General features: G+C 43.7%; 1 non-coding gene across 1 annotated transcript; it reads right to left on the bottom strand.

The window, feature by feature from the left end:
• Nucleotides 1-6,374: 6,374 nt before the first annotated feature.
• trnas-aga (transfer RNA serine (anticodon AGA)) lies at nt 6,375-6,456 on the bottom strand. The gene has a single exon. It is a non-coding gene; the product is annotated as a tRNA-Ser (tRNA).
• Nucleotides 6,457-21,331: the final 14,875 nt, after the last annotated feature.

Here is a 21,331-nt window from a genome sequence, read left to right as displayed (position 1 = left end):
AGAATATTGAATGTCTCTGATTCCAGGGCTTGGAATTCGGATGATATGACCGTCTGCAGCACTGGTTACTTCCTTGTGTGAGGTAACTCCAGATGGAACACATGTCACACTCTATTGCTCATTGAGAAATACATCCAAAATAGGAGCTTAAAGCAGCATTTCTGTTGTCCTTCTGATGCTGTCCCTGACATGCCCTGTGGCACTGCGTTTCCTGAGGGTTCGGCACATGGTTCCACGATCGTATTATGGGCAGTACTCTGCATTTTCGCTTCAATAACGGGTGTGTGAAGGGGAGGTCCACCATTCTCTATTCGATTTTTCTCTTCTTATGCAATACAATAAAGGATCAATTAATATTGAAAGATGATATACAGAGGCGTGTGAAATACTGAAGTTTTAATGACATTTCTGCAATGGTTAGAGATTACCTTGATTCAGGAAATAAGGATGTAAAGTCTGTTTGGTTGGAGTTGAGTAACAGTGAGGAATGAACTCACAAGCATGTGTAGTTTACAAGCCCACTCGCAGTAACCACAAAGGGAAATAAATTGTACAAGGGGGAAAAATGCGTGTGAGTGACAAAAATGGCAATAGTCATGCGTGATCTTATCTTCCCATCTAAAACTCTCGGTTCCATTGTAAAAACGTTTGGAGAACCAAAATCAAAAAAATATATATCACATGTCCCGTAAAACATCACGAGGGATATCTTTGTAATTGATTACTCTACCGGTGACTTAATTTTCCTATTTTCTTGGAAACCATCTCTTTAATTGTGAGCATCAGAAAAGGCTTTGTTTTGCCAGCAAGAAATACATATGTGATTAACCTTTGTTCGTTTCATGTATAAGAACACTGAGACTCCTCTGCACCGCACTTCTTTTGCCTCGCATTCCCTACATGAAACTGCATCTGCCAAGAATACTCCAATTGTTGGAGGGAATCCTGAGGAACAGAATGTACATGTATTTGGAAAGGCAAGGACTGATTCGGGATTGTTAACATGGCTTTGTGCATGGGAAATCATGTCTCACAAACTGGATTGAGTTTTTTGAAGAAGTAACAAAGAAGATTGATGAGGGCAGAGCAGTCAATGTGATCCATACGGTCTTCAGTAAGGCGTTCAAGAATGTTCCCCATGGGAGACTGATTGGCAAGGTTAGATCTCATGTAACAGCAGTGGACCTAACACCAACCCTTGTGGTACGTCGCCAGGACCTGGACACCAAGAAGAACATGTTCCATCAACTACAACACTGTTTTCTATTGGCAAGCCAATTACTGATCAAAGCTGGAATCTCTCCCACAATTCCATTCCTCTGCATTTTGTATAATAGCCTATTGTGGGGAGACTTATCGAACAACTTGCTAAAACCCATATGCACCACATCAAACGGGTTACTGTCATCTACCTGTTTGGTCACTTTGTCAAAAAAGTCAACAAGATTCGTTAGGCAAGGCCTAACCATCACAAAACCGTGCTGACTGTCCCTGATCAGATTATTCTTTTCGAGATGGTCATAAATCCTATCTATAATAACCTTTTCCAACACGTTACCAACAACTGCAGTGAGACTCACTGGTCTGTAATTACCAGGGTTGTCTCTACAAAACTTTTCGCACAAGAGAACAACATATGCTATGTTCCATTCCACGGGCTCTATTCCTGTAGACAACGATGATTTGACGATCAATTCCAAAGGCTCATCAATCTCTTCCCTTGCTTCCCAGAAGGATGCTAGGACAGATCCCATCCGGCCCAGGGGACTTGTCTGTTTTCACAATCTTCAGTATTTCCATAACTAATCCTTGTGAACCTCAATCTCTACTACACTAGACGCAAGTATCTCTGCATCTTCCTCGCCAACATTTTCATTTGCTATAGCGAATACTGTCGAAAAATATTTATTTAGTCCTTCCCCAATCTCCTCTGGGCGGCATGGTGGCACAGTGGTTAGCACGGCTGCCTCACAGCGCCACGAGACCCGGGTTCAATTCTTGCCTCAGGCAACTGACTGTGTGGAGTTTGCACGTTCTCCCCGTGTCTGCATGGGTTCCCTCCGGGTACTGCAGTTACCTCCCACAGGTCAAGGTGAATTGGCCATGCTAAATTGCCAGTAGTGTTAGGTAAGGGGTAGATGTAGATGTAGGGGTATGGTGGGTTGCGCTTCGGCGGGGCGGTGTGGACTTGTTGGGCCGATGGGCCTGTTTCCACACTGTAAGTAATCTAATCTGACTCCACACAAAACTTACCAGTATTATCCTTGATTGTCCCAAATTTAACTCTCGTCATTCTTCGAGATAATGCTTTAAATATGGAACATTTCTGATGAAGAACTCGAGTTTCCCAAGTCTAATCAAATTACCGGCCTGGTTTGCAAGATAAGCTTTCTGAACTTTGAGTAGACATTGTTCCAGCAGGAAAGCATTCATAACGTCTGTCAGTAGGACTCGAACCTCCGTCGGGAAACCCCAATGGACTTCTTAACCACGACTGCAGACAAAGCTGCAACGTTGAGCAGTGACCAAATCAGCCGTGATCTCATTAAGAGCTGCCGCTGACTTAATCAGTTAAATGGTTCCATCTCCTTTCAAACATTTGCTGTCATTTGTATGGTGCAAGACACCAATGTAAAAGAAGATTAGATGATTTACAGTATGGAAACAGGCCCTTCGGCCCAACAAGTCCACATTGCCCCGCCGAAGCGCAACCCACCCATACCCCAAACCTAACACTACGGGCAATTTAGCATAGCCAATTTACCTGACCGGCACAGCTTTGGACTGTGAGAGGAAACCCGGGCAGAACGTGCAAACTCCACACAGTTAGTCGCCTAAGGTGGGAATTGAACCTGGATTTCAGGCGCTGTGAGACAACAGTGCTAACGACCGTGCCACCATGCCGCCCATGACGAAGAAACGCACAAGTTAGGAAAAGATATTTGCAGCCAAATTGAGTCAAAATTATTTATTGAAAGGAAAACCACACTTGGCAATTTGCTAGATCTTTTTGCGAACATGACCAGCAGAGGTCATCAAGGGAGCTATTGATCTGAGTATTCTTGGACATGAAACAAACAAAGGTTAGTGACATATTCATTTCTTTTTCTGGTGAACGAAATGGTCTTTCCTGATGGTTCCAATGAAAGAGATGGTTCCCAACAAAAGACAGAGATTAAGTCTCTTGTCGATATACTTCAATATGATACGATTCACTTTCAGCCCCGAATTACCCCAGAGATGGAGGGGGTGAGTTACTTTTCTTGACTCTTCAACTCTACAGCATGGAGGTACAGACATGAAAACGCTAGAGATGGAGTTCTTGAATTGGGAACCAGCGACACTGAAGGAACTAGGCAAAAGTGAGGACTGCAGATGCTGGAAACCTGATTTTAGATCAGAAAATGCTGGAAAAGCACAGAAGTCAGGCAGCATTGGAGGAGCAGGAAAGTCTACGTTTCTGTTGCCAGTCTTTCTGCGTTCTGCAAACAAGTTTCGTTTTTCGCTCAGATTTCCAGCAACTGCAGCTATTTGTTTTATATTAACATTCATAATGTTTAGGACAAACCCAATGACCTGCTAGCTTCGGAAAATCGGCAGAAGTCCTAGTTCACCGATATGTTAGCTGAACAATACAACCATTCCATGAGCGGGAACATGATTCGGGCCACGGTGCTGAGAGTACCGAATCCTCACAAGTAAATAACAAGACAAGGCGAAAGATACTATCGTATTTGGTGTAAATAAAACACCCTTTCTGACATTTTCTTTGTAGATTATTTTCAACTTGTCCTCGAAGATTTACAAAGTGGGAAAAGGCCATTCCGCCTAATCAGAGAGCCATCTATTCCAGTCGCAGTTTCCAACTTTGGCCCAAAGTCTCGTGTGTTCTAATGTTCCCTGGGCAAATGTCAATGACTTTATCCTGTGTTCTTAAATGGCACAATAATGGGGCAGCTGTATGTCACTTTCACAACGACTTGTAACTGTTTTGAGGAACTCATGCTCATTTTCACCCACAGAAAGATACCCCAAACCGACAGAAATATCTGTTGTGGTGAGCTGGAGTTTGAAATGGACAATAGGACAAATGCAAAAGCACAGAAGCGACGTCCTGATAGGACTTCACAGGGGAGCGTCAACGTGGACCACAGTTAAAGTGACAAATTCCCCACGAGCTAGGTAGGATCCGAACTGACAACCTCCTGATCCGAAGTCAGGCGCGTTGTCCATTACACCACGTGCCCAAGAGACTAGCAATCCGCTGGCAGAATGTCGATATGTAATGTCATGGACTTTCACGGAATCAGAATTAAAAAGGTGAAGAAGCAGCGAAGATAATCACCAACACTGCTTCACTTCGAAGTTTCCAATTTGTGAAGCAGTGCCTTTCACTGGCAAAGGAGAAACATTTGTCCTCAGCTGCCTGCTTCAGGGTCGCCTCCTTCTCTGCTGGAAGTTTCCATCGTTTTATTCACAGTCACGACGCGATTTCATGATCCACTCCAGAGAAAACGTGTCATGGTGTCGTCTACGCAAGACCCTGCCGAAACTCAGCGAGAGACATCTGGTCATTTCGAGATCAGGATGTGGAATTAGACGAGCTGCGTGACACCTTTTATTGTCGCCGCCACTTCACTGCAAATTAGCGGCTCAAAACGAGCCGTTGTTACCATCAGCTTGATTTGTGCCTTCCTGCAGTGCATTTGCTAAACAACATCAGATAGATCCCATCCGGCCCAGCTGACTTATCTATTTTCACACTCTGCAGTATTTCTAATATCTCTTCCTTGTGAACCTGAATCTCTTCTAGTCTAGACGCAAGTATCTCTGTATCTTCCTCGCCAAGATTTTCATTATCTATAGCGAACCCTGTCGAAAAATATTTATTCAGTGCTTCCTCTATCTCCACTCTCTCCACACACGACTTCCCACTATTATCCTTGATTGTCCCAAATTTAACTCTCGTCGTTCTTTTATTGCTGACATACCTCTGGAAAGCCTTAGCGTGAACCCTGATCCTATCTGCAAACAACTTCTCATGGCTCCTCCTGGCTCTTCTCAGCTCTCTTTTTAGGTCTTTCCTGATATCGTTGGAACCCTCGAGCGCTCTAACTGAGTTTTCACGTTTTGTCCTAACATAAGACTTCTTGTTCTTTTTGACCAGGGATTCCACTTCCTTAGTAAACCACGGCTCACACGTTCTATATCTTTCCCCTGCCTGACAGGTACATACTTATCTAGGACATACAGGAGCTTTTCCTTGAATAAGCTCCACATTTTTAATGTGCTCACCCCCGACAGTTTCCTACCCCACTCTGCGCTTCCTAAATCTTACCTCATTGCATCGTGATTTCCCTTCCACCAGCTGAAACTCTTGCTCCGTTGAGTACACCTATCCCTTTCCATCATGAAAGTAAACCTGAGAGAATTGTGATCGCTGTCTCCACAGTGCTCACCTACTTTCAAATCTAAAACCTGGCCAGGCTCGTTACCCAGTACTAAATCGAAAGTGGCTTCTTCTCTTGAAGGCATGTCTACATACTGTGTCAGGAAGCCCTCCCGCACACACTGGACAAAAACTGACCCATCTATTGTACTCCTACTGTAGTGATCTCAGTCAATATTTGGATATTGTCTTGAGTGTTCCAGAGTTTTTCATTGTCCCACAGTCCAGATGAAGTTTGTATTCCTCACGTACGGGAGCGAGAATTCTTTCAATGTCTCAGATCAGTTCCTGTGCCGAGAACATCAGAGTCAATGTCCCTTCCTCTACTTGGACTGACAATTTACACTTCTTCAATCTCCTATGATTCCATTTCCCTAAGAGTTTCTCAAGATTTCCAAAGCTGGAGCCTAAATTATATGGTTTGCTTCCTAAACATTTTTCCAACAGCCAACTGACAATATTTTCACAGTATCTCTTCGCAATCCTCTAGCTTGCACCATGTCCAGGGATGAGAAGTCCCAATTGGTGGAGAGAGTTCCTAGGCTGGTGAGTTTCACTTTGGAACAAAGATCGTTAAGTGGCAATTTCCTGCGGTTGTTTGTAATGATGGGAGAGGGGGCGGTGGGGAATGAGCACTTTGAGGAGCAGGAGGAAGTGTTGCCAATGACCAGAGGCAGAGAACAGAGGACAAGGGATTAAAGGAATCTAATGAAAAGCAGCACTTCTGCTCAGGGCGTTCAATAACAACTGCAGAAACCCGATGTGTCGAGCAGTGTATCTGGAAAGAGAAACAGAGATAATGTTTTAAATGTGGAGCATTTCTGATGAAGAACTCGAGTTTCCTCAAGTCTAATTAAATTACAGGCCTGGTTTGCAAAACAGGCTTTCTGAACTTTGAAGTGTTCCAGCAGGAAAGCATTCATAACGTAGTCAGCAGGATTCGAACCTACGTGGGGAAACGCCAATGGATTTCTAATCCATCGCCTTAACCACTCGGCCATTACTACAGACAACACCGCTCACTGAGCATTGACCAAATCAGCCGTGATCTCATTGAAAGCTGCCGCTGACTTGAGTGAAATGTTTCCATCTCCATTCATACCTTTGCTGTCATTTGTAAGGTGCGAGACACCAATGTAAAAGAAGAAAAGCACAACGTTAGGACAAGATATTTGCAGCAAAATTGAGTCGAAATTATTCATTGAAAGGAAAATCACACTTGGCAATTTGCTCAATCTCTTTGCGAACATGACCAGCAGAGGGAATCAAGGGAGCTATTGATCTGAGTATTCTTGGACATGAAACAAACAATGTTTAATGACATATTCATTTCTTTTTCTGGCGAAGGAACCGGTCTTTCCAGATGCTCACAATGACAGAGATTTTTACCAATTAAAAAAGGCAAATAAATCCCATCTCACGCTGACACCATCGTGAGCGCTGCTGTTTTACAATGCCACAGCGTCAGGGTCAATTCCCGCCTCAAGCAACTTAATGTGTGGAGTTTGCACATTCTCCCCGTGGTTGCGTGCGCTTGCTCTGGTTTTGTCACACACTCCAAAAATGCATCGGTTAGTTGAAATGGCCGTGCTAAATTGATGGGGTTAATGGAGAGGAATGCATTTGGGCTCGGGCGCGTCGGTGTGGAGTTGCTGGGCCGAAGGGTCTGTTTGCACATTGTAAGTATTCTAATCTACAGTAGTCAATGACCAAGGTACGGCGCACGTTGTTCGATGGGGCATATATAACTTTTCGATTGTTTTTCTTCAAAGTTTCTTTGCAATTCAAACGGGAGAGGAAGAAGGGAAATGAATGTCTCCCATAATTCTTGCCTTCTTTTCTCATTCAGAGGCGGTATTTTTTCCTGTACTTTTTTTTTACACTGTGGTTACTGTTAGTGTTCTTGTGAGCTACACCGGCTGGTTTCTTCTTTCCTCAATGTTCCTCATCTCTACCCAAACACACTTTCCATCCTTATCTCCTGAACCAAAGTAATCTCTAACCATTGCATAATTGCCACGGAAACTGGGTTTTTCACACGCCTGGGTATGTCATTTTCCAATATTAATTGATCGATAACTGTGTTGCAATTGCGCACGAGAAGAGGAAAATAAAATAGAGGCCGGTGGTCCTAGGTTTCAAACACACGTAATTGCAGCTAAAACGCAGGTTACTGCACACAATGCGATCACGGAAGCATGCTCCGAACCGTCAGGAAGCACACAATAAGTACAAGGCTGGATGTCATGTCAGGAACAGGACTAGAAACACAACAGAAATACGTCTCTTGGGTCCTATTATGGACGTATTTCTCAATGAGCTATCGTGTTTTACATATGTTCCATCGGGGGTTACCTCACACAAGGAAGTAACCAGTGCTGCAGGCGGTCATATAATCCGAGTTCCAAGTCCCGGAGTCAGAGACACTCAGGCCCTGTGTGTACCTACAAGGAACAGCTGTGCATGGGGTTTACAGAGTAACTGAACTGCATGAATGCAGCTCGATGGTCGTCTGTCTGCTTCTCCTCTATAGTTTTCTGTGCAGTCCGTGCGTGCAATCCTGTCAACTACGTTTGTCCGGCACAAGATGGGCAGTGGTCACTTGTCTCTGAGAGAGGCTGTTGGTTTATGTGTTGTCATAATTCCGAGTGGAAGGAGGAATCTGGCTGTCAGTTCCCAGAAACTTACTTTAATAAATGAAAGCGTGCTTTTTAACTTGCAGCGTGGCATATACTCGTTGCAAAGTTCGTGCACTGCGAATCACGTTGCGGGACTATCCAATTTTGGCAAAGAATTTGTGTGGCAGTCACGAGTTGCCACGACCAGCTATCCCGAGTAGCACTACGGACAAATGGCAAGAACTACAAATTCGATTAGAGCAGCACAGGTTTAATGTGAGAGGGCAAACAGAAGGCAGCCAGAAGATTTCTGGGTGTAGGGCAATCACTCAAGGTACCTTTTCATATGAAAGTCTGAGCATCAGTAGAATCTGGGACCAAAGTAGTCTATATTGGTCATTCATATTCCAGACAACTTGCGTTGTTCCCTGTTTACTCTGAAAGTGAATAGACATAGCTATTTCACCGTTATTTCGAAAGAAGATCCTGCATTGAATCTGTTCGCCGTTTTTTGATGTTGTGGCGAAAAGGTGGGCAATTGCGATGTGAAACGTTGCTATACTTTCATTTCCTTCATTACTGTCCTGGTGAGGGAGAAAGGTGATTGGCTCTCTCAATCAGATGGGGGGACCGGCGCATTGATGGCCTAATTGAATCACGGATATAATTGGAAATGTTCACTTTTAATGGTTCGTTGTTGTGTTTTGTTTTATGATACTTGAGCACTTTCTGGGACTTGGCAATACACTAAATCTCCAGTAGGTTTGGAATTGCCTTGCTGTTATTTGTGCGAGCAGTTCATGTCAGAGACGACTCACGGTGCCTCACAGACAGCACTTAAGCTTCGGTGTGTCTGATCATGGTACTGCCTTTTCAGTTTTGATTCAGTTCCACAATAAGAGCTGTCAGTTTTTGGATTCGCTGGAGAGCAAAGTGGGTAATGCGATATGTGAGGTATTTCCCTTCAGCCAAAATCTTTGATGGCGAACTTGGGAAAGTGTCAAGAAGGATGGTCATTGGCAGCAAATATCCGGAAAACCTTCATCTCTGGATCGGTTGGGCTCATCCACCCTCCAAACAAAATAGCCAAACTCGCTGGCTGAGTTACAAACATCATGCGTTTTTTTTTGGAAATGGTGTATTCAAACCGTTGCCGGTGGCTGGAGCATCTCAGAGTTGTCGACAATGGAAACAAATCCCGCGATCCAACTTGCCCTTGCTGAATAGATAACCGAAATTAATGCATACATTTCTGCCAACATTTGTGCCTTATCTCTCCGAGGTCTTCCTATCTATGCACCCATTCAGATGCCTTTGAAATGTTGTGAGTGCACCAGACTCTGCCACTAAATGTGGCAATTCATTCCACAGACACAAATGTTCTGTGTGAAAAGCATGTGTCCCTCACATCCCTTTTAAATTTTTCCTCTCTCACATTAAAGGTTTGCTAAGTAGATTTGAACTCGTGTGTCTTGTGAAGAAGTGATCCCTAACTATTTACTCTGTCGGCCTTCCTCATGATTTTATAAGCTTCTGTGAGGCCATCTCTAAGCCTTGAAGCTCCTGGGAATCTGACGAAGCCTATTCAGTTTCGTTCTCATGTTCAAGAACGGCAAACCTTGCAAATCCTTGTAAAGGTTTTCTAAACTTACACTTGCAAGAAGTGTGTCCAGCTGCAGCACTTGTTTGACCGCGTGGCCACTCTTGAGCTGCGGGTGGACTCACCGTGGAGTATCAGCAATTCTGGAGAGTTATGTTGCCTCCCAGGTGCTCAGGCCAGGGATGTCGCGCATCGGCTGAAGTGCATTCGAAAAGGGGATCGTGAACAGTCAGTTGTCTTGGTGCATACAGGCACCAACGAATAAAAAACGAGATGAGGACCTGCAGGGAGAATTCAGGGAGCTAGGAGAGAAATTAAAGAGGAGCACCTCAAAGGTAGTAATCTCAGGATTACTGCCAGTGCCATGTGACTGCCAGCGTAGAAATGAATAAAAAAACGGCACGGTGAACACGTGAGTTGAGGAATGGTGCTGCAGGGCGGGTTTCAGATTTGTTGGATTTTGTGACCAGCTCTGGGGAATGTGGAACTATAAGAAAATTGATGATCTACATCTGAACCAGGCGGGAACGTACGTCCTTTCGGGAGTTTTTGCGACTGCTGTTGGGGAGGATTTATACTAATGTGGCAGGGGGCTGGGAACCACAAGAGTAAACAAGTCGGCAGTGAGGTGGAAACTGGAAACGCTAAGAATCTGGAAGATAGCATTAATAATGGGAAGAGTTGGCAGAGAGCAGATGAATGCAAAAGAACTGGTGGCCTGAAATGCATCTACTTTAATGCATGCAGTATAGACAGATGAATTTAGGTGCCTGGAATATGACGTTATTGCGATCACAGAGATTTAGTGAAAGGAAGGGCATGGTTGGCAACCAAATGTTCTAGGATATAGACGCTTCAGACGGGAAAGGAGGGAAGTAAAAGGGGAATACGTTGCATTGCTGGTCAGGGATGATATCATGGCTGTGCGAAAGGAGGACACCATGTAGGGCTTGGGTCGTGAGACACTATGGATGGAGCAGTGAAATAAGAAGGGTGAGGTTAGGTTTTGGGGGCTGTATTACAGAGAGCGTGAGGTGTAAGAACAAATAGTTAAACAGATCATGGAAAGACGTAGAGGCAATAATTTAGTGTTGATTGGAGATTTCCGTTTTCCCAACATTGACCGGGTTCCTCTTAGCGTCAGAGGTCTGGATGGGATACCATTTGTAAGAAGCCTCCAGGTGAGTTTTCTGGAGCGGTATATCAATAGTCCGACGAGGGAATAGGCCATATTGGAACTGATATTGGGGAATAAGCCAGGGCTGGTGATAGCAGTTGTCGTGGGTGATTTCTTTGGGAAGTGTCCAATATTCTGTAAGTTTTAGAATACTCATTGACAAGTATGAGAGTGGTCCTGAGGAAAGAGTACGAAACTGGGCCAAAGCTAATTATATCAAAATTATGCAGGACGTCGGAAATGTGGATTGGACATAGCTATTTGTAGGAAAGTCCACAGTTCATATGTGTCAGGCTTTCAAAGCTAGGTTAAATATAGTGCAGGATAGGCATGTCCCGTTGAAGGCAAAGGATTTGAGAGGCAAGATTCGTGAACTGTTGATGACAGGGCAATTGTACGACTCGTCAAGAGGAAAAGGGAAGCATACTTAACGCCTCGGCAGCTAACAACATAATGGTCCCTGGAAGAACATGAGAAGAGTAGGACAAGTCTTAAATGAGGAATCAAGGGGGGTTAAAAGGTGTCATGAAACAACTTCACGCTAGCACAATTAAGGAGAATCCTAAAGCCTATTATTCATATATAAGAAGCAAGCGAGTAACCAGAGAAAGGATTGGTCCACTAAAGGAAAATTAAGGAAGGCTGCATGTCAAATCTGAGAGAGTGGGTATGATTCTGAATGATTATTTTGCATCAGTGTTCACTGAGGAGAGGAACATGATGAATGTCGAGTCTAGAGTAAGACATTTGATTAATCTGGATCAAGTTGACATAAGTAGGGAAGCTGTGTTGGGCAGGCTAGGAGTAATTAATGTGGACAAATCGCCAGGAACGGATGGGATCTATTCCTGGTTCCTGAGTGATGTTAGAGAGGAAATAGCTGGGGCCCTGACAGATATGTTCGTGGCATCCTTCAGCACAGGTGAGGTTCTGACTGACTGGAACGTTGCTCATATTGTTCCCTGCAAAAGAAGGCTAGTAGGGATATTCCAGATAACTACAGAACAATGGGCCTAGCATCAGTGTTGGGAAAGTTGCTGGAGAAGGTACTGAGGGATAGGATCTATTCATGTTTAGAAAATAATGTGCATATCAGTGAGAGGCATAGAGTTTTTCCGGGGAAGTGACCAAGTTGATAGATGAAGGAAAGGCTGTTGATGTCATATACATGCACTACAGTAAGGAGTTAGATAAGGTTCCCCATGGTAACCAAATACAGAACGTAAAGTAACATGGTGTGCAGGGTGTTCTAGACAGGTGGGTAAAGAATTAGTTGAGCAACAGGAGACACAGAGTGGCAGTTGAATGGAGTTTCTGGAAATGGAGAATGATGACCAGTAGTGCTCCACAGGGGTCAGTGTTGTGGTCACTGTTGTTTGTGATGTACTTAAATGATCTGGAAGAGAGCACTGTTGCAATGATCAGAAAGTTTGCAGATGACACGAAGATTTCTGGACTAGCAGAAATTATAAGTGACTGTTAAGAATACAGGAGGATGTAGATATACTGGAAAGTTGGGCAGAAACGTGGCAGCTGGAGTTCAAAACAGACAAATGTGAGGTGATGCATTTCGGTCAGTCTAATTCTAGATGGGGTTATACAATGAACGGAAGAGCTTTGGGGAAACAAAAGTTGATGGACAGAGAGATCTGTGAGTGCAGGTCTATTATACACTGAAGGTTTCTGCACAGGTGGATAGAGTGGTCAAGCAGGCATAGAATATGCTTGGCTTCATTGGATGGGGTATTGAATAAAATGGCTGGCAAGTCATGTTAAAATTGAACAATACATTGGTCTGGCCACACTTAGAATACTGTGTAAATTTCTGGTCGCCACATTACCAAAAGAATGTGGACGCTTTGTAGAGGGCGTGTAAAAGGTTTAAGCGGATGTTGCCTCGTATGGATGGTACAATCTCGGAAGAGAGGTTGAGTAGGTTAGGTTTGTTTTCATTAGAAAAAAGGAGATTGAGGGAGACCTTTTTGAGGTTTACAAAATCATGAAGGGTACAGACAGGGTAGATAGAGAAAAGTTTTATTTCCCAGGTTGAAGGATTAAATACCGAGAGGTCACGCTTTCAAGGTGAGACGTGAAAAGTTTAAGAGGGATACACGCGGCAACTACTTGACACAGCAGGTGGTGGGTGTCTGGAACGCGTTCCCAGCAGAGACGGGAGAGGTAATCACGGTAGATATATTTAAGAGGCGTCTGGACAGATGCATGAGTAGGTGGGGAGCAGAGGGATACAGATGCTTAGGAATTGGGTGACAGGTTTAAACAGTAGATTTGGATCGGCTCAGGCTTGAATGGATGAAGGGCCTGTTCCTTGTCTTTACATTTGTTTTGGTCTTCCTTCTTAAATTACGCCAATTTCATTACAAGATTTGCGAGGTCTCTGTGTCTGAAGTGAATCCATGCTGAAACACTAATCATAACAAATCTGAGTGCTGGCTTTTGTGTGGTAGCGTGGTCGAGCGGTCTAATGTGCTGGTTTTTAAGCTTCAGTTTCTATCGAATCGTGGCTTCAAGTACCAGCATTGTCAGTGAGCAACTATATGCAGATGTATGTGAGAGAACTGCGCATGTGTGGGTGCCTTTTAATTGGAGTGTTTGCAGCTCCTCTGTGTGCTTACCCTTTCGGTGATAAAATCAGCGACCGTCTCTGAAAACAACGCAAGTTCCTGCTACATATCCTCATATCCGTCGATAACTTTGCTTTCGGATATCTGCGTTGCCCCTTTCTGTATCTCAAATGGTCAGCGCAATTGGCTGAAATGTTGGTGGTTCGAGCCCACCCAGGGAATAAGCCTCAAATATTTCAGCACAAGCTTTACCCTGACCATGTATTGACATTATAACCGGGAAAACTCATCCATGATTCACCCCAAGTCCGCAGGGAGTGAGACGTTTTCACGCAGCAGAATACGACATCACTTTCTCCAAGCTCCCGATGCCAACAGAAAGCGGCCACTGCAGCTTCAATCAGTGACTTTCTGCCAAGCCATGGGAAACAACTCGTGGATACTCCTTCCTTAGTAACAGCTCTTTCCGTGTGAAAGGAGCAAAACTTTCACTTTAAATTGGAAAGGGCTTCAGGACATTGGAACGTTGCTCCAGTTCTTGGAACGTGTTATAAATAAAACTCCTGACTTGAAAATAGGAAGTGGTAAAGGTTTTAGGTAGAAAGAACAAAGAAAGTGTTGATTGAGACGACTCTGTCTCGTCAGCAGATGGGAAATGCCCAAAACTGAAAACGGAAATGATTGGGTTTCCTTAGGTAATTTCCCGACTGATTTACTGTCTGCCAGAGAGATTGGAAATCACATCAGCGACATAAAGGTGAGGGTAAAAATGTGAAGATATTAAGGTTGAATCTTAAATCCCGGGACAAGTGCGGAATAGATAGTCGTGCTTTGAAGGAATAACTGAAGTGAAAGGTGTGAATGATATTTTTGTGATTAGGAAGAATGAACTGGATCCTAACAAATTGCTGATGAATTATGCTCGCAATGTAATAGCAAACTAATCCACAGTGCACCGTGCTTGGTTTGCTCAGTCGGTGCAGTGTGAGATGCTTAATCTGAGGGTGGTGGGTGCAAGCCTCACAATGGGCGCTTTCACTGGTTAATACAATTCCGGCTCTTCGTTCCACGTGCAGTATTGTAACACTTCGCAGGGGAATGTTCTTGCTGCTTTCATTGACACATCTGTCTGCCTGCTTTTGATCACACGTCGGTTTCTGAGTGAACACTGTTTCCATTTTACTGGTGGCGCCAGAGACAACTTTATCAGTGCAGCCGAAAATACAATGAATGAAGTCCGTTTGAAAACGTGAGGTTCCAAACCAACCATGCACCACCCAAAGTGTTCAAAGGCACGGAAAGCGAATGGCCACTTACGAGGGGTCTGACAGAGATGGATCAATGTCACATGGGCCCTGAACCACATTTCAGTGATTCAGATTGTTCTGATGGAAACCGAAGGGTACTCTCCATCAACGTTTTGCAATTGTTCTTCTTGTGTTAAACGTAATGAACAGTATATTGTCAGTAACGAGAGTGGTGGTGCGGCAGGATCGTGAGGTATCAGTGTGGGACATAGACACAGTAAGTCAAATAACCCCAGAGCACGGGAGAGCTGTTTGGTCCAGGATCACTGCCATCTTCTGTTTCTAAACCAACAAATGAAAGTACTGGAAACTCTCTGCAGGTGTGGTAGCATCTTGGAAATATAAATCGATTTAAGACTTCGGGACTAGTGGCACTTCTTTTCCATGTCCATCTCCACCTGCTTTTGCACACGCTTCATTTTTATTGAATGTCTCCTGACTTCCAACTTTATATTCAGTTTCTCTTGTATTACTTCCTCGTCAACCATTTTCCCAGTCTCCAATTTTGTATCAGAACTGTTCCATCTTTCACATTGCCCAGGACTTCGAACTGAACAAATAACTCTGTTTCTATTTCCTTAGAGAGCAGATGGCCAGAGACTGGAAGGCAGTGTTGTTCCGAAAACTCATCCATGATTCACCCTGAGTCCACAGGGAGCAAGACGGTTACATGCAGCAGAATACGCCACCATGTTCTCCAATTCCCCCGATACCAACTGAAAGCTGCCACTGCAGCTTCAGTCAGGGCTTCCTGCCAAACCCTGGGACTCAGCTCGTGGAAACTCCTTTCTCATTAACTGCTCTTCCCGTGGTAAAGGAACAAAACTTCATTTTAAATTGGAAACGGCTTCAGGAGATTGGAAGGTTGTTCCTGTTCTTTGAACGTGTTGTAAACAAAACTCCAGTCTTAAAAATAAGAAGTGGTAAACGTTTTGGGCAGGAAGAAAATGTTGATTGTGAGGACTCTGTCTCGTCAGCAGATGGGAAATTCCCAACACTGTAAACGGAAATGATTGGGTTTCCTACGGTAACTTTCTGACTGATTTACTTTCTGCCAGAGTGACTGGAAATCACTTCGTATGAAAATATTCGGGTTGAATCTTAAATGCTGGGACAAGTGCTAAATAGATTGTAATGTTTTGAAGAAATAACAAAAGTGAAAGATGTGAATTATGTTCTTTGTGATTGGGAGGAATGAGCTGGATCTTTGCGAATTGCTGTGCCAGGTGAATTGTGCTCAGAATAAAACAGCAAACTAATTCGTTGTGTGCCAAGCCTGGATATCTCAGTTCGATGAAATGTGAGGTGTTTAATCAGAGAGTCGTGCGTCCAAGCCCCATAATAGTTGTTTTCACTGTTTAATAGAGTTCCAACTCTAGTGGAGCATTCTTGTTGCTTTCGTTGACACATAAATCCTCCTGCTTTGATCACATGCGGGATTCTGAGTGAACACTGTCTGCACTTTCAGGAAGCGCCAGAGACAATTTTATCAGTGCAGCTGAAAATACGATGAATGATATCCATTTCAAAACATGAGATTCCACTACATCCGTGCACCAACCAAAGTGTTCAAAGACACAGAACGCAAATGGCCATTTGTCAGTGGTCTGACAGAGACGGCTTAATGTCTCAAGGGTCCTGAACAACAATTAACTGATTTAGAATGTGCTGATGGAACGGAACGGAGCTCTTGCTGAACGTCTTGCAATTGTTCTTGTTGTGTGCTCATGTAAGTTTATGTAATGAACAGTTTATTGCCAGTAACGAGGGTGGGGGTGGGGAAGGACTCTGAGGTTTCAGAATGGGACAAACGTGATCTGATCGAACGGGTAAGTCAAATATTCCTGGAACATCGGAGAGCTGATTGGTCCAGGATCACTCCCATCTTCTGTTTCAGAATCAACAAATGAAATTGCTGGAAAATCTCAGCAGGTCCGGTCGTATCTTGAAAATGAAAACCGAATGAGATTTCGGGATTGGTGACACTTCTTTTTCCATCTCCATGTCCCTCTGCCTTTCTACAAACTTCCTTTTTATTGAATATGTCCTGACTTCAAACTTTATATCCAACTTCACATTTATTGCTTCCTCTCCAAACATTTTCCCAGTCTCTAAAATTGTATCATGCTTGTTCAATCTCTCACTTTGCCCAGGACTTCCAACTGAACAAATAACTCTGTTTCTATTTCCTTAGATACCAGACGGCCAGAGATTGGAAGACATAGGAGGACGGTTAGCGCTTTCAGAATATCTAGTCTGCTCTGCCATTCGATCTTGGCTAATATCGTTCTTAACCCCATTCTCCAGTCCTCTCCCTGAACACTTACTCCCCAGTCTTAGGATCCAATCTTTTTCCCAGAGTGGGTCCTAATCCGTCCCAAAACCTTCCACATGTGTTGGCAGCTGTTATACCGTGTCTACGTGTCATCAATCTCAGTTTAAGTGATTCTCGGCAAACACAAAATATTCTGAGCAGCTCGATCGGGTCTCTGGCCCCACTGTGATCCTGCGGGGGAGCAGTAATCATCTTCATCTCTTACGGAAAGGATCGGCACTTCAAAAAAACGGACAAAAAGAAAGATAGGCTTGTGTGTCAAGATATGTGGAGGTAATTGCTTTCTGACCTGGTCAGTAAACCTTACTCTGTATATTCCCGCACATTCTAGCTGTTGTGGCGAAAAGGAATACAAGTCCAATTAATTGCCATCTACGCTTTTATTCGATATGTATTCTTCCTTGTTCTGAATATGCAGGGATGTTTCCAGCACTGGATGGTCACCATTTCTAAGAGTGCATGCCGCGGGGCCTGATCTTTGCTGGAGAGTAGCAGTATCAGTTTGTGCGAAAGTGGCCCAGTTCAAAGCTTAGAAGGAACATTGTTGTTCCATCTTTACGGACGACAGTCTTTCATATCATGATCGATGGGGCTTTATTGCATACTCATCAGCAAGCCTTGTTTTGAATTTTCTCGCCCAATACTACTATAGCGGTGGAAAGAATATAATTCCGAATACCTGCTGCGTGAACTTCATTTTCAAATTTCTATTCGCAGTGGTCCTTCAGATGTAGTGATGTTTATATCATTGCTGGCCATCCTGTTTAAGAGTGCAGTTACATATGTTCCTCTGTCTTGGCGCTGCAGGGAAAATTGTATGCGCCTTTTCAGCCAATATTTCCTGGATATTTCAACATGGTATTCTTTATTATTTCGATCATGTCCACTTTAAGGACACAGTTACCGGGCACTGATCCTTTCTATAACAACAGGACCGCATTTGCTTTACATGCGAAGGTGGCCTGGATCATTAACAAGGAGAGTATTCATTTCTTCCTGTCACAGCGAACACTGGATTCATGATGTTAGTCTCTTCAAATGTATCCGAAACTGTGCTCTGAAAGTTTCATTTGAACGCTGTCTGGCGTTTCTCAACGTGTGTCAACCAAAACCAGAAATCCTCATTCATAGTTTGGAGCAGTTCACATATTCGAGTTTCGAAGCAGCAGACACGGATACAGTTCATTCAGAATGAAAAGATTTACAGGCACAGATGAACTATCGTCTCTTGTTCTCATACTGTTACTAATATTACCGTGTGGCCTGAAGTCTAAGCCATGTTGTAACTGAAAATGAGGAAAGCACAGACAGGCTGCCGAATGACAGTATGTACTTTGTTTTCTTGTTCTCACAAAGTTCCAGGAAAGTATGACAGCGAGGGAGAGGAATGCAAGTCAAGTGCAGCTCTGGTGAAACACCTTCTGTCTGATTCAGTCATCATCAAGAAACGTGAATGTGACTAAAGCGGGACGCCTTTTCACAACTCGAACAAAGAGCAATCACGAACAGTGACCACCTCTTTGACATCTCAGATCGCCTTTGACCTTCCCTGAATATGTCTAGGAACTAATTTTTGCACACCTCAAAGTGAGAACTGTTTGATTTACCGACAATAAGTGAGTCACATGTCCTTGATTCCCACATAGGTTTCCAACTCAGCTTGCAGCCAGGTGGCAGGTGCTCATGGCTCTGATGGATAATGCACTATTTATGGAGAAATAACATGAAAGTTGGAACTCTTATTGGCTCTGGGTTTCGAATACTCTTGCTACGTGTTCTGCCATTCTCGGATTCCAGTGCTAAACCAGTTTTTCAGTTCATCTGAGCAGCAGGAGAGTCAGCGTTTCTGGCAGGAGTAGAATTCATCATCTCCAGTGATCACTTTATCTGAGGGGAGAAAATGAGTAAAGTTTCACACAGCGACTAATCGGGTTTGCATTCCGTTTCAGCATGGCAGCAGATATGGGCTAGCAAATTCAACGCCATATGTTCTGATAAGAACAACAAGCACGACCGCTCAGATAGAGCAATTCCTCCCCACCGCTGATTCTGCAGAACTGGTGCAGTTGCTGTGAGTATGCTGCAGGGTATCATCAGGTACATGCTCTTGGGTTTCCGGTTTTGGCCTGTGTGCTCGCGTGGCTGAACCACCTGAGACTCTGATTTCAGATTCCACTTCTTAACAAGGCTTGTGTTTGTATCCCTGCGCGGTCACGTGTGCTAATGGATGAAGCGAGCAACGTTTTGCAGGGATGAGTTTTGTTAAAGTTGAACAGAAAAAGTAGTCATTTCTTCGAACCCGGCTGTGATGTGGCACAGCAGAGAACAGCCAACATGTCAGTGCCGACGCTGGTTTCCCCTTCTGCTGTAGTTGTCAATTTCCCCTCCAGCTCGAAAGGCCACCAGCATAATATGCGACTCAAAAACAGGCTGCGCCAATCTTTCATCTTCCAGACAATTTGCATTTTTCACAGTTTCTCTGAAAGTGAATGGAGATATTTATTTCCCTGTTGATGTGAAATTAGGTTCTACATTGAATCTGCTCGCAGTTTTCTGTTGTTGTTGCGAAAAGGAGGGAAATTGCGATACAAAACTTGGTTACTTTTCCCTAATTTCCTTAATTTCTGTCCTGATGATAGAGGCTGGTGATTGGTCCTCTCGATCCGGTGGAGATATCAGCCCAGTTGTTAACCTCATCTAATCGAGACTGTAATTGGTAATCTTCACTTTTCATGGTTCATTGTTAGTCAGTTCTGATTCATGTTACTTGAGCACTTTCCTGGCAGTATTGGTGCTCTAAGGCGCCAGTACTTTGAAAGCACCATTTGGAATTGCCTCACTGCAATTTGTGTGAGCAGCTCATGACCCAGACGACTCGCTCTGCCTCACAGACAGCATTCATGATTCCGTGTGTCTGAAAATATGTTCTCTTTGTCAGTTCTGCTTCTGTTCATGAGTTGTCAGTTTTTGGTTTCGCTGGAGACACACACACAGACAAAGACACACATGCACACATATATTTTGTGTGGTGAATTTTTTTGGAACTTTCAGAGTTACATTGCACTTTGCTCAGAAACCACATACATTCATGTAGAACTTTGAGCTCACAAACTGCATGAAATTCTGTAAAACTCTGTTATCTCACTTTTTAGACTAGAATCAATCTAAACATCAGGTAATAGACAGAGAACCCAGGGGCCTAACACCTTCAAAATATGGTTTAGCTGTTACCATTGTTAACAGCTCACCCGAGAATACAACTTTTTAAAAAACGGGTTTTGTGATTTACACATAGAATACAGTGATAGTTTCACTTCTTTCAACAGATGAAATGTTTAACAGACAATCAATTCTTCAATGTATAACTTCAGTGACATCACACTGCAAATTTTTGCGATAAATTCTGTGTTACTATCGAGCCCTCCAGAAACACCTGATGAAGGAGCATCGCTCCGAAAGCTAGTGTGCTTCCAATTAAACCTGTTGGACGATAACCTGGTGTTGTGTGATTTTTGACTTGGTACACCCCAGTCCAACACCAGCATCCCCAAATCACAACTTCTTCCCGACAACTTGCAAGTGTTCCCTTAGAATCTGCAGCTTTTAGAAACATATTACTGGGACAAAGTCATTGCTCAATGGGATGGGATGCACCGTCAATCCCTAATTACTCGAGAGATTGAGATTTTGAGTTACTCCGCAGAACCCTGGATGTCCTCAGTAGCGGGGTACAGGCATGATGCCATGAGGCAAGGATTTAGAAGTAGTGACATTGAAGGAACAGCGAGATATTTTCAACTGGGAAACGCGAGAACCTTGGAGGGGTAATTGTGGTGATAGCTTTCGCTTTTATTTGCTTCCATTGTCCTTCCAGACAGATGCTGATCGATCACTGAATTGTTCTGGCAGGATCCGTGTGCGTGTTCTGGGTGCAACCAGGATTTAGTTTTCATTCGGATAATTCACAAGACGTGAATTAAATCTTCATTTCCTGACTGGAAATGAAAGCCTGTTCTGGGCAATGCAAACTCAGACCCGTATACAGGGATGTCCATTGATACTGCAGTAGCCTTTTGGACCTGTACAAACTCTAGTGCCTGCTCTTCACGTCATAATCTTCTTCGTCAGCAGTGTTTCTCTCTCCAAGTTTCCAAGTCGGTTCATATTATCACCCTTGGTTTCAATGTGAAGAAGGCAATGCTGTGATAATCTGATGTTGTTCAGCAGATATACTGCAGCAAGTTAAGTAAAGACTGATGCTAA

This window comes from Chiloscyllium punctatum, chromosome 28, assembly GCF_047496795.1.
Source record: "Chiloscyllium punctatum isolate Juve2018m chromosome 28, sChiPun1.3, whole genome shotgun sequence".
Classification (NCBI taxonomy): domain Eukaryota; kingdom Metazoa; phylum Chordata; class Chondrichthyes; order Orectolobiformes; family Hemiscylliidae; genus Chiloscyllium; species Chiloscyllium punctatum.
The sequence above is the reverse complement of the archived record's forward strand: the minus strand, read 5'-3'. Positions and strand labels throughout refer to the sequence as shown.